Here is a 13967-nt window from a genome sequence, read left to right on the forward strand (position 1 = left end):
AAAACCATGAGTGAAGAAGATTTGTTTTTTTCTTGCAGGGAATACATTCTAATCAGGAAAGCAGAAAGTATATAGGCGAACAAATAATAAAATAATTTCAGGTAGTACTATATAGAAAACAAAAGAAGGTAATGGGATAGAGAAGATTTTAATAGGATGCTCCAGATAGGCCTCTCAAGAAGGTGACAATTGAGTTGAGACCTAAAAGACAAGGATATGGTCACTCAAAGATCAAAAGAGTAATATTCTGAAAGGCGCAAAAAATCCTGATGTAGGTACAGACTAAGCGGTGTTTCTAGAAACAGAAAAAAGACCAGTGTGGCTAGAATGTCTGGTCAAAAAGACTTAAGCAAACTTCAATTTCAAATACATAGAAATTCTGAAAGAATTGAATTATACACGCGTGCTCACACACACACTTATGTATATGTTTAGAAATCTAGCAGAACCAATATATGAAAAGGAGATCTCAGATGAACCATGAAAGACTATGGACTCTGAAAACCAATCTGAGGGTTTTGAAGGGACCGGGTGGGGGGTGGGAGGTTGGGGGAGCCAGGTGGTGGGTATTATGGAGGGCACGTATTACATGGAGCACTGGGTGTAGTGCATAAACAATGAATTCTGTTACCCTGAAAAGAAATTTAAAAAAAAAAAAAAAAAAAAGAAAGAAAAGGAGATCTCCAGGTGATGGAAATAAGGAGAGATCTAAAAGATAAAGCAATGAGTGCAGCAAGTGAGGGGGAGGGTCATGCTGTTTGAGAAGCAGGCAGTGACTAGGTCAAGTAGCATCTTGTAGGCCATGATAAAAAAAAAAAAAATCTGGAATATTTCTCAAGTGCAATGGAGTATCTTGAGAGAGTTTTAAGCTGGAGAGTTAGGTCGTGCAGTTTATATGTTCAAACCACTCTGGATGCCTTGTAGAAAACAGGATGTAGGCTGATCCGGAGTTTTGCTGCCATTGTCCAGATGCAAAGGATGATCTTGTAGCTTGCAGTGGAGCTGTAGCACCAGACATGGTGAGAAATGATTGAATCGGGGGCATTCGGAGCTTAAATTGACGGGAGTTGCTTTTGGGTTGGGTATGATAAGGGAAAGACAATGATTAGGTTCTCAGCTGGAGCAATGGCTGGGGTGGGGTGCTATTCATGGAGATGAGGACAGATGGGCAGACTGGGGAGGGGTCTTGAAGAGTTCTTGTACAGAAGGGTCAGCTTTTAATGTCACTGGCCATCATTAGGGAGTCAGGAAAAGAGAAGCTATTGTGGGCATTCCAAGTATGAGGAGTTTTAACAGGGGGCATTAGAGGCTCACAGAACCATTGGAAAGGCTAGAAGAGTGAGATCCAGGCTGGACTGAGCCCTCCCAGCAACAACAGAATCCAAGACTGTCCCACAGAGTGGGCAACATGGAAGCACAGAGCGCATAAGATAGATGTCCTGGGCTCTGCAAATGACCCAGTGGGTGGCCCTCCCTCCTCATACGTCTGCATCTCGAATAGAGAAATACTTAAAACAAGTCATGACCCAACCTGTCATTTCCTGAATGAGCAGGTGAGGCAACAGCAAATATAAAAAGTCCAGGCACTCAGAACCAACTCTCTAGCCAAAATGGCGAGAGGAAAATCAGTGCGTGGTTCTGCACTGCCCCCTGCTGGTCACTCAATTATCAGCAAGGCAGCGCAGGGCTCCCTTTTGGAACTTGCAGGAACCCTTCCCAGCGCCTATTTCTCAGCCATCCGGGCTTGTTTCCACACAGTGACTCATAAATGAGATAATGAGGGGCAAGAGCAAGCTAAAATATTTACTATAATTAACATCAGGAGGAAAAACTTACATCTTAAATCGTCTGTGGAGAGAATGTAGCCCAAAGAAGATTTGGCAGTGGGTTTCACCCCTTGCATTTTCAGTTGTGAAGTATTAGCTTACTCCCCACGCCCCCGTCTACCCCCCCAACGCCCCTGCCCACTCCCCATCAGACAGAAAGTTTATTTCTGAAAACCACATAAATATAAGAAACATATATATGTTTGGTGTCCCTTAGGAAGTGAATATGGGCCTGAGGGTTTTCACACTCAGTCGTAAACATGAATGCACTCATTGACTCATTCATCCGTTCCTCAGATTGCCACTGAGGTGTTTGCTACGTCCTCCCTCAAGGACACCAACTTGAAAGAGATAAGGACTCTGACTGCTAGGAGCTTGCTGGTTGTGAGGAAGTTAATAAATCTGCCGGAGAAAGGCACGCGGGGAGACGTGTCCTGGCGGGTGCTATTTCTGCCTACCCAGGTTCAGCGGCTGCAGGTGTGGGCTGTTCATGGCGCTCATCTGCCCCCTTCCCCAGATGATCACTGAGGGATACCCAAGGGGTAACACCACCCTCCCTCCACACTTCCCATCTGGGTGGCCTATGGTAGGAGAGCCCGGGCCCCTAACCTCTGGGTGGGACGAGCTCCGTGGGGTGGGGTACATGCCAGAGCTCCCTGCAGGGCTGGGAGGAGACCAATTCAGCTGAAAAGACATCTCTGCCCAGCCCCTTCCTCTGCTGCTCCCTGCTTTCCTCATTCCCCTACGATTTCTCCGAGGGTACCCCCTTGATAAGTTACTTGCTCCAGATTCTCCACTTTAGGCTCTGCTTTTATAGAATCCAGACAAAAACAGAGGCCATCATAAAGGCTCAGGTAAGACGATGTCTATTCTCCGGGTCAGGAAAACGTGCCTGGAAGGTTAGGTTAAAGTCAAGCCCATTAGAGATGACCGTTCATTCCACAAACACATACAGACTTAGGAGCTAAAATCTCCTACTGGCTTGGAAGCTCTTGCAGGCAGCGTGTGTGTTTCAATCATCTTTCTACGCCTGATGGGCACAAAACAAATCTTACTGCACAGGAATTAACCACTGACATTCGTGGAAATAAGTGACTTCTAGGACACTTTTTAGTCCCTGCTTGCCTGCCCGACTCATGATTCCCAAAGGCCAGATTACAGTCCTTTCCCCATTTGACAAGCCCCATGGCCTTTCCAGTACGATGCCTTTGCTCAGCCTGTTCTCCGGTTCCGTGGCTGCCTGGGGAATGACCTCTGGCCTGCACTGGAATCCCAGAGCATGTGACTTAGGGCAAATGGCTTCTACACAGGAATCTTACATAGAATGTCCCACTATTGTCTGTACGGAGTAGATCTTGACATATTTCTTTCTCCAGCTCCCATCTTCCACCCAGTCTCCTTTTGAGATATTCTCCTCTGTTCCCAATAACCAAAAGGCACCCACCTTTCCAGTGTCATCTCTTTCACAAAGGTTCTCATGATCGTTGGGATGGCTGACTGATCTTAGAACTAATTGTTTTCTCGTCTTCTGTAATTTGCATGGGATAGAATCTTCCTAATGCAGCGGTTACCGATCCTATGAAATCCAACATTCTTTTTTCATAATGCTTTGGTGGGCTATTAAGGCTTTCCTAAATATTTTGATCCTTCTCTTTACGGAAAAGAAATTGGATGGCTTTCACCCCAGTCCTTGACGTCAGGCATGGCCATGTGACACGCACTAGCCAACAACCCATGAACACAACTGAGCTGGGCCACTTTGCTCCTGAAGCATTCAAGAGCCGTCGGGAGACTTGTCATGTTCTTGTTCCCTCTGCTGGAGCAAAGATCAATTTGGAAACACCCTTTGTGCCAGAAAGAAACCTTGGTTATTTTAAATAACAGAGATTAGCACGGCGTTGTTGATTTCTGTGGCCTAATAAGTGCATTATGACTGATGGATGCAGTTTACTTTCCTAAAATGAAATCCATAGTATGTATGTGTCTATATGTATATGCATCTATATTTACTTACATTTTTAAGAAGCAATAGAAGGGTCTAACTGCTATATAAAGAAGAAAGAAGGGGGCATTGGAGTGCAATGTTATATATTCAATAAGCAAATGCCCTTAGCTGACAACACTAGCAGTCATACAAAAGTAGAATACAGCCATTGCAAGATTATCTAAGATTAGGAATGCATCTCGGTAGGGGTTTTGTTTTGTTTTGTTTAGAGAGAGATTGTGTGCTTGACAAGCATAAGCAGGGGAAGGGGCAGAGGAAGAGAAATCATCAAGCAGACTCCCAGCTGAGCACAGAGCCCAACTGGGGGCTCCTTCCTAGGGCCCTAAGATTGTGACCTGAGCTGAAATCAAGAGTCAGATGCTTAAATGACTGAGCCACCCAGGCACCCCAGTCTCAGTAGAGTTTTTGACAAGGGTTTACGTCTCCCTTGATTAAAAAAGTTTCCAGGAAATGCAACATGTTTTAAAACTATACCCCTAATACTTTTCATTTAAGTGTAAGTATAAACAGGAGTTGTGTTCTCAGTCCAGGTTTAGATGTCAAACTCTTTTGGCCCAGGTTTTAAAACCTGCATGTTTTGCCTACACAGAGTTTGTTAGGATGTTGGAAAGCTCTGCAGGGGTTCAGGGTGTGGACCGGTCCTGTATATCCCAAGATGTCCTCTGTTCTTGGCCCCTGCCCAAGGGATGCCGGTTGTACTCCAGCTCTCATCATCGTGATGATCAAAAATGTCCCCCGAAATTTCCAAAGTAGACTTCAAGACTGGGCTTTTCCTTCCTTGAAAGCTCTCCTGTCTTTCTAAAGAAGGATCCTGCTCTACACTTCTTCAGGTTACCTAATACCACCCAGCACTGAGATATATCAAGGGTAGCTTGCTGACTCCGTTGAGTTGATTTTCTAAAGCTGATTCTGTTAAACTGAGTTTTTCTTATTAGCACATACTGAAGGACTGCTCCTAGGGCCAGATCTTCCAGGACTCTGTCTCTGATGGCAGCACTAGGAACGGGGTCATAGGGCAGCATACTGCTGCCCAGAGGGCTGAGTACGCCATAACTTCCTGGCCAGCACCACCAAATGCCAGGGACGTTTCTGGAACATCCGCACCTTTTACTTATTTGGTTGTTAGAGTTCATCATACAAGTCATTTCCACACCTCCCAGGAGGCTGTCTGGCATTTTTAACCCCATTCCAGTGCCTTCCCAGTGTTGGATGGTCCAGCCTTGGTGCAGGAGATAGTAGTACTTGGGCGGGACCGGCTGAACGGAAACTAGCTGTTCACATCCTCTGCAGGCAGCACAGGCTCTCAGCTCTTCTGGAAATTATGGTGCTCCCAGATTCTTGTGGTTCTCTGTGCCCTCCTTTCCTGACCTACCATTCACCATTCCCAGCTGTCCTCATCTTCACCCTGGAGGGATTTCCCTCCTGCCTTGCTTTCCACAGCTACCTTGGAAAGCAAGCTCCAGGAGCATTCTCCTCTGCCAGGGCTGCTGGGTGTCAGGAGGAAGAGAGGGAGCCAAAAGAAGGAAAGAAGGAATAGGAGATGCACCTTTCTCCCTTTCACTGTAATTAGATAGTAAATGCTTAGTCTGATGGTCTTGGAGATTAGTAATCCCTGACCCCCATTTATCAGTTTTGGGGAATTGATAAAAGGCTGATTGACCACGTGATTCTTGGAAAGGCTGTGCTCTGCTCTCCAATGTCCTAAATCACGGACAGTGGCCCCCAATCAGGATCTTGTCGGGTTCCTGTCTCCTAGCACAGGCTCTCACTCTGTGTTAGGTCTCACCTTGGTGGCTACTTTCCTGACCTCTGCCTCCAAAGGTTAGGAAATATGTTTGTGTGTTGTAGGGGAGAGTAGAACCCATCCGTTCCAGCCTCCAGACCACATTTCCAGCGGGTGCTCCCAGATGGCAACAGGCATTACCTCAGGTGGACAGCAGGGGGCAGGAGGGGACCAAGAATATCGTGTCCCCCATTTCTTGGATTCTTCCCTGGCCTGAATCTTTCCTTCTGCCACATTTCAACTTTCTGCCTCTGTTTAAACAGGATTTAGTATATTCGTGGCAAACATTTAGCTTTTGCGGTTCTACAAGGTGTTTGATTCTCTGATTCCTCTTAACAAGGCTGAATCCTGCTTCCATTCTCATTCAGATAGGCCAGCTTGAACCAAAGCGGATAGCTTTCAAGAAGAAACTTACCAGATGTAAAGAAATAGAAGCTAAACTATAGTATCTGTGGATATATACTGGTGTAATAAAACTTTAAAGAAGTCAGGAAAACGAATATTATAAAAGTCAAGATAGTCATTAATTTGGGGGGTGGGGACAAGACCGTGATTGGAACGCCACATGGCTGGGGTGGGGGCCAGGGGCTTCTGAAGCAGCTAAGGAAAGTTCTGGGTGCCGGCAATGAGAGTTTTCACCTTATAATTTGTACATTTTTGTATCATTTCTGTATCTGTATTTATCTTAAAATAAAAATGTTAGAATAAACAATTCCATCAAAAGGCAGAGATTATCAGATTGAATTAAAAAACATGATCCAGCTCGATGCTGCCTCCAGGAGACACTTCAGAATCTAGGCAATAAGTAGATGGAAAGTAAATGATTAGCAAAGAGACATCATGTGAGCAGCTACCACGGGAAAGCTGGAGTGGCTCTGTTGATATCAGAAAACATAGACATAAAGGTTTTATAATGATACAAGGGTCTATCGATCAAGGAAATGTGCATTTAACAGTAGAGCACTAAAGGGACTGAAGTAGAACAGACTGAAATGCAGAGAGAAATATTTCAACAATAGTTGGAGACGTCAATACCCCTACTTTCTTTCCTTCTTTCTTACTTTTTTTTTTTTAAGGATTTTATTTATTTATTTGACAGAGAGAGAGGTCACAAGTAGGCAGAGTGGCAGGCAGAGAGAGAGAGGAAGGGAAGCAGGCTCCCCACTGAGCAGAAAGCCAGAAGCAGGGCTGGATCCCAGGACTCTGGGATAATGACCCAAGTCGAAGGCAGAGGCTTTAACCTACTGAGCCACCAAGGCGCCCCAATACCCCTACTTTCAATAATGGATAGAACAACTAGACAAGATCAATAAGGGAATGGAAGCCTTGAATGACTCAAGAAACCAAACTAGACCTAACATGTATAGAATCCTCCACCCCACAAGAGAGTATACATTCTCTTCAAGTGCACAGGACACCATCTGTTAGGCCATCAAATACACCTCAATAAATGTAAAAGGAGAGAAATAGTACAAAGTGTGTTCTCCAGCCACTGGTGGAATGAAATCAGAAATCAATAGCAGGAAAACAATTGGGAAACTCACAGATTTGTGGAAATTCGACAGCACACTCCTAGATAACCTATGGGCCAAAGAAAAAATCAAAGGAAGTAGAAACTACTTCAAGATGAATGAAAACTAAGATACAAAATACCAAAAACTTACATTATGCAGCTAAACCAAGGCTTAGAGAACTTATCGCTATAAATTTCTATATTGAGAAAGAACAAAGATTTAAAAAGCCCTTATACATGATTGTTTCTAGCAGCGTTATTTACAATCACAAAAAGATGGACATCCCCCCCAAATGTTCAGCAACTGATGAATAGGTAAACAGAATGTGGTATAGCCATATAATGGGATCTTATTTGGCCTTAGAAAGGAATGAAGTACGGATACATGCTATAATGCGGATGGACCTTGAAAACATGCCCAGTGAAAGAAGCCAATCACAAAAGGCCCAGATTACCTGGCTCCATGCATATGAAATGTCCAGAACACAGAAATCTATGGAGACATAAAGGAGATGATGCTTACTTTTGGGGCTGGGGGAGGACTGCGAGCACAGAGGGATGATAATGAAAACACTTGGAGGTGTTTGTTTGTTTGAAACGAGGCAAATGTTCTAAAACTGTAGTGATAGTTGGAAATGTCTGTCAGTACACACACACAAAAAATCACCGAATGGTACACTTTAAATAGGTGAATTGCTTGGTATATGCCTTACATCTCAACAAAACTTTTTTTTTTTAAGTTAAAAAATGAAACACCACTATAAAAGAGAAACACTGCTCTAAGTAGCTTCGACTACATTTGACCAGACATATTTGGGTGGATCTGTAAATCCAGGCCTAACTACTACTACTGCCAATAAATGTAAATAGTAGAAGCTTAGTTTTTCTTAACTTTACTCAACTTAAGCTATACTTGTTCTGTGTAAATAAATATGATCATAGATTTTTATGCTTGATCTGTCTTCAGCATTTTTAAAAAAAATATTTCATATTAGCTTTTGTGATTAGTTATTTTAAAAAGCTGTGTGCAATTTTAAGGCAAATATGCTGAAGGTTAGGCCATAATTCTCCCTACTCTTTGTAAAAAATCATCAAACTCTTTTCCAAAGGCTCTCTGCCCTTTTGCATAGCCAGTGGGAACCAATGGGAGTTCTAGTTGCCCTCCATCCCCACCAGCCCGTGATAGGTTTTTTCTTTTTTAAGCCTTTCTAATAGGCATGTAGTGCAGCTAAAGTTGCAGTTTTAATCTGTATTTTCCTAATGAATTATGCTGATGAATATTTTTTCATGTGTTTATTTGCCACTCGTATCATTGCTTCGGTTAAATGTCTGCTCAAGTAACCCATTTTTCAAAAACAGTTGGGTGATTTTTTTCCTTCCTATCGAGTTCTGAGAGTTTCTTGAAAAAAAATCTTCATACAAGTTCTTCACCAGATGCGTGTTTGACATGTATTTTCTCCTAGTCTGCAGCTCGTCTTCATTTTCTTAACAGCGTCATTAGAAGAACAGACCTTTAAAAATTTTTATAAGGTTCGATTTATCATTTTTTAAAATTTTTCAAAATTTATTTTGCTACTTCTGTTTTCAGAGACTTTTTATGCAATGAGAAACAAAGATTTTGAAGCATTTCGAGCAGGGGGGCGACATACAGAAAAAGATGAAAAAAACCACTTGATCTGATTGAAGACAACAATATGAATTGGAGTAGAAATAAATTTAGAGTAAGAAAAATCAGCTGTTATAATAAATTAGGTGTGAAATAAATGAGGACTCAAGCAATGCAGTAACAACAGGAATTGCAGTTTATTAAAATTTCATCGCTGCTTAACTAGAATGTACTAATGATGGAACAGAGTTAGTTTCAGTCCGGGTTAGATTGTCCAGAAGGAGATCAAGAGTCCTCTGACTGGCAACATGAGAAGGATCAACGTCCTTAATTCCATCAGACTTGTTCCTCAAATGTACTCCTCCTCCTCCCCCTTTTTTTGGTATCGTGATTTCCTATGCAGTCAGGAAATATATTTTCTATATGTTTTAACCACGATGTTTATATCAGTTACCTATTACTGTATCACAAATCAACCCAAAACTTAGATTTTATTTAGCTCATGATTGGGAAGACCAGCTGGGTGGTTCTTGCAGTTCCTGCTGGGTCCTCTCACACCTCTGTGGCTGGCTTTGCTCATCTCGGTTAGGCTCTCCCTCATCTCTCAGTGCCTTGCTACAGTGGTGTCTCTGCTCCATATGTCCTTGCATGTTCCACAAGGCTGGTTTGGGGTTGTTTGCTTAGGGTTGTTGGCAGCTGGCAGTGTTCCAAGAGATTGAGCTGAAGTATGCAAGGTCTCTTGGGATCCAGGGTCAGAACTGATAAGTGTTTTCCATTGCGCTTTATTAGGGAAAAAACAAAAAACAAAAACAAACAAAAAAAAAACCCAAGTCAAACCCAGACCGGATTCAAGGAGTAAATGCAGGGAGGAGAGTAATTGTGGCTGTTTTTACAAGCTATTTCAGAGTCTGTCTTCTGACCTGGCCTAAGGTCATTTTGTGAATTTTTTTTTTTTTTTGAAAGAAAAACATTTTTAGAGACCCTTTCTCTGAGAGTTGATGGTAAAGGGATTATTTCTAAGACCAACTTTCATTGGATTCATTATTGCAAAATCTGGGGCCCTTAAAAATGAGCCAGAATTACAATCTAATGTGGAAATCCCAATTCTTGTTATTTGCCTCCCCTAAGGATAAGAAACAGCCGCATTATTAAGTGCTGTACTTTGCTACAAATATTAACTAACAACAATTGACCCTCTCTGGGATTTTCCATTTAGTTATTTACTGGAAGCTGTTCCTGTAATTTTCAATAGTGCTGTTATCTATGAGATTGTCTTTCTTTTAACTGTGCTGGGTTTTCAGATGCATTAATACAGCTTAATATCTCTTCCTGTTGCTTCTCTAATTAAAAGCTTGTTGGATTTCCAAATAAGAAATACTATATCCCAGCACCAGCAATAAAGACTGCTAATAATTAGGAGAAAAACGTCAGCAAGGGACGACATTAATCAGACGTGAGGGATCTTCTGGTCAGTCCAAGAAAAGGGGCCAGGGATCTGGAGAGGATTGTAGGGGAAATGATGTGGTTCTGAGAAACCAGCCTCCCGGGAGAGGGGCTGCTGCAGATGGAGGACCGCCAACGGGCAGCCTGAATGCAGTTCAGATGCCCTGTTCCAAGCCGGATTTGTGATTCCTGGGTCCCAGAAGGACAGCCTGCATGTGCCTTTTCAATCATTCTCTCTCTCCTTCCCTTGCTTCCCGAACTCCCTCACTCCCCTCTGTCGGCCTGTGTGCTGGCTTTGGTCCTCACCGCAGACCATAGCTCCACGCGTTATAAGAACCAGCCACTAGATGGCGCCAGCTGCCTAGATTCCAGTGCTTTCCTTCGCTAGCTCCGCAGGTCCTCCCCGAGAACGCAAGGTCTGAGGAAGGCTTCTCCTCTGCCACTGTCCTTCTCAGTCTCCCACTTCCCTCTCTCTCCACCTTCTCACCTATTCCCCATCCCACGGAGAAAATTCGTTCTCCCGGCAGCAGCTTGTGCACGCGTGATCTCGAAGCAGAGGAAACAAGTGCGCGCGCGCGTGCGTGTGTGCATGCGCGCGTGCGTGTTTGGCGTGGAATGGCGCTGAGTGGCGAGGGAGAGGGCACTTGCGGGGACCGCCAGATCTTTGGACGGGCTCTCTGAAGGCACAGCTTTAACTCTGGGCGAGAAAGAAGGGACGGCAACTGCTTCCTCTTCTCTCTCGAGTGTCCCCCGGGGCTGCTCCGCAGGCACCTTCGCCTACTACCATTTCAAAAAGGTCTGAACCCATTCCTTCCTTCTCTCCCCCGGTCGCACCCCCGCCTACTCTTTCTTTGTGGAGCCTCCTCCCCCTTCATTACAGCCGTGAAACCCAGTCTTTGCCACCAAAAAGCCGTCCAGCGGCCTATCCAGCTTTCCCGGTCCCATCCAACCTGCCCCTGGTTAATGCGGCCCCGCTTGACGGCTACCCGGGCCGTCCTAACGTCCTCGTCCCTGTGCCCAGAACTCGGCGGTGTGTTGGAACATAGCAGTGGTGTTGACTCTGGGGCCACAGCAGCGACGTTTAACCCGAAAGCTTAAGGGCGGGCACCTGGATGGCTCAGCCTTCGGCTCAGGTCATGATCTCAGGGTCCTGGGATGGAGCCCCGCATCGGGCTCTCTGCTCCGTGGGGAACCTGCTTCCTCCTCTCCCTCTGCCCGCCTCTCTGTCTACTTGTGATCTCTGTCAAATAAATAAGTAAAATCTTAAAAAAAAGAAAAAAAAAATCTTGAGGGTGAGTTGGAAGTTAGCCAGGTAAAAACATTCTCATAAACAGTGGTTCCTAACCCGGCGCCCCTGGATTTTGCCCCGCAGGGAACTTTTGGCAATGTCTGTGGACAGTTTTGGTTGTTACAACCAGGGGTAGGTGTACTGGGATCCAGTGGGTAGAGTGCAGGAAGGCTGCTAAATATCCCACAACACCCAGGACACCCCCCACAATGAAGAATTATTTACAGGCCCCAAAGGTCAATAGTGCTGGGTTGAGGAACTCCCAGAGGAAGCAGCACAGGGATGAGGGAACATGTCTTGTGTTTTGAGGAACTAGATAGTCTTGTTATGGTGGGAAGGCATGGTGGGGAGATACAGCTAGTGACCTGAGTGTGCAGAGTTGCACTCAGGAGTGTAGACTCTGTCCTCAAGCCACCAGAGACTCCCTACAGCTACTGGAGCCACACACTTTATTCCAAGGGTCATTGAGAGCCACCAGAGCCTTGGATATAGTGAATGAAAAGGCACAGTTTCAGTCACTGGTCAACAAGGAATCCTTGTCCAGACCTCTGTAGAATAAATGTTGGAATGCCATGATACTTCTGAAGAAAACTGGAAGTAATTATATTCATTTATGTCACTAAACAAACAGATGAATTGAATTTATATATTAAAGCACTGTTCTAAGTTTCATAAAGGTTTTTTACCATTTATCCTCCCAACACCCTTATACAATAGGGACTTTGTAAATTTTGCTTTTAAATCCTTGCTTTTTTTCAGATGGGGACACAGAAGCCGTGAGAGAATAAACCACCTTCCAAATGTCACATAACAGGTTGGTAGTAAGTTCAAGATTTTTCACCCAGAGCTGCAAGGCACAGCTCAGGTTCTTAACCAGAAGCTATGTTGTCATTGTACGATTTTGCCATATTTCCAAAGAGAAATGAGAAGTCAGTAGTCATCACCTTTTGTATATTTCCAGTAGTCTTGAAAAATAACACACGGGTTTCATGTCCTTTCTTGGACAACTTTGCATATGTGTATTTATTTTTAAATACTAAATCCATTAATATCTTAAAAGAATTGGGAAAAAATTTCACATACCCCCAACACTTATGGTCTTCAAAAATAAATGATGAGAACAAATGACTTAAGCATTGTTTCACAAGTTAGGAAATGGTAAAAACCAAGAAAAGCAGAAAAAAAGAATTAAAAGCAGAAATTAATAAATTGGAAAACAAAAATCTTTGGAAATTCTAAATTTTGTTATTTGGAAAACTAGAGACATAGATAAACTGTTAATCTAATTTTTAAAAAGGATATAAAATCACATATTAGAAAAGATAAGGTAGTACTAATTGCAAAACCAGAGGAAATTAGAAGAATACTATTTTTGTTTAATATTATGGAACTACATTTGAGCAGTGATATGAAATTCGTTGATATTCTAGAAACATACCTAGTAACAAAGCCAATCCTAGAAGGAGAATACATAGCTCAAGTACAAGAGAAGAAATAGAGAAATTTCCCAAAGAGGTACTATCAGTTCCCACAAAAAGCTCCAGATCCAGATGGGTTCATGGAAATAGTTTACTCTATCTTTGAAGAACTTGAAATTCCAATGTTGCTTAAACTTATAGGAAACAAGGAAAAACCTCCACATTTATTTTATGATGTGAAAAGTTTCAGTATCAAGATAAAAGTGAAAATTATAGACCGATCTTTATTTTGACTATTAGGAAACAAAAGTGTAAACAGAATTCAATAGCAAATTAATGCCAATAATATTCAACAACTAATACAGATTTATTCCAAAAATGTTAGAATTTTTTTTTAAAAGGAAGTGTGATGATTAATGTGTCTACATGGCTGGACCACAGTGCCCAGACCGTTGGTCATAAGATAGGTATTATGTTAAGCTTTAGGAGATGCGGCCAAAAGCTTTTCCAAAGGTGCTTACTGTATAACTTTATGCTTCCCCTGGCATTATATGAAATTTAAAACTGCTTTGTTTCCTCACCAAGAGTGGGTACTATCAATCTCTTAAATTTTAGTTATTCTTGTGGATGTAGAACTGTGTATTACATTATGGTTTCAGTATTTATTCCTCTATTAAATAATGACACTGAGCATCTTATAGGTTTACTAGGACATTTGGATATTCTCTTTTGTCAAGTGCCTGCTAAAATCTCTTGTCCGTTTTTCTATTGAGTTGACAGTCTTTTTTTGTATTGATTTGGAAATGTTTTGAAAATATTTTCTGTATACAAATCTCTTGAGAGTTATATAGATATTTGCTAATATCTTCTTCTACTATCTGATTTCTAATTTTATTCTCATGATATAATCTTTTCATGAATAGAAGTCCTTAATGTTAATGTAGCCCAACTTGCCAGTCTTTTCTCCTTTAGTTCGTTCTGTTGAGGTTCTAGTTAAGAAATCGTAGTCTTTCTCAAGTTCATGAAAATGTTTCCCTATGTTATATTTTTGATGTTCTTTTAAAAATCATTTACATTTAAGTTTT

The 13967-nt window shown here is 42.6% G+C and overlaps 1 long non-coding RNA gene across 2 annotated transcripts in view; it reads left to right on the plus strand.

Moving 5' to 3' along the window:
- Positions 1 to 10631: 10631 nt before the first annotated feature.
- LOC101687841 overlaps positions 10632 to 13967 on the plus strand; it is a 70367-nt gene continuing 67031 nt past the window's right edge. For both annotated transcript variants that reach the window (XR_200207.2, XR_006601373.1), the window contains exons 1-2: positions 10632 to 10972; positions 12224 to 12278. This is a non-coding gene — a long non-coding RNA (uncharacterized LOC101687841). The remainder of the gene's footprint in view (positions 10973 to 12223; positions 12279 to 13967) is intronic.

The sequence above is a fragment of the Mustela putorius genome, unplaced genomic scaffold (assembly GCF_011764305.1).
Source record: "Mustela putorius furo isolate JIRA1106 unplaced genomic scaffold, ASM1176430v1.1 tig00003845_pilon_pilon_pilon, whole genome shotgun sequence".
Classification (NCBI taxonomy): Eukaryota; Metazoa; Chordata; class Mammalia; order Carnivora; family Mustelidae; genus Mustela; species Mustela putorius.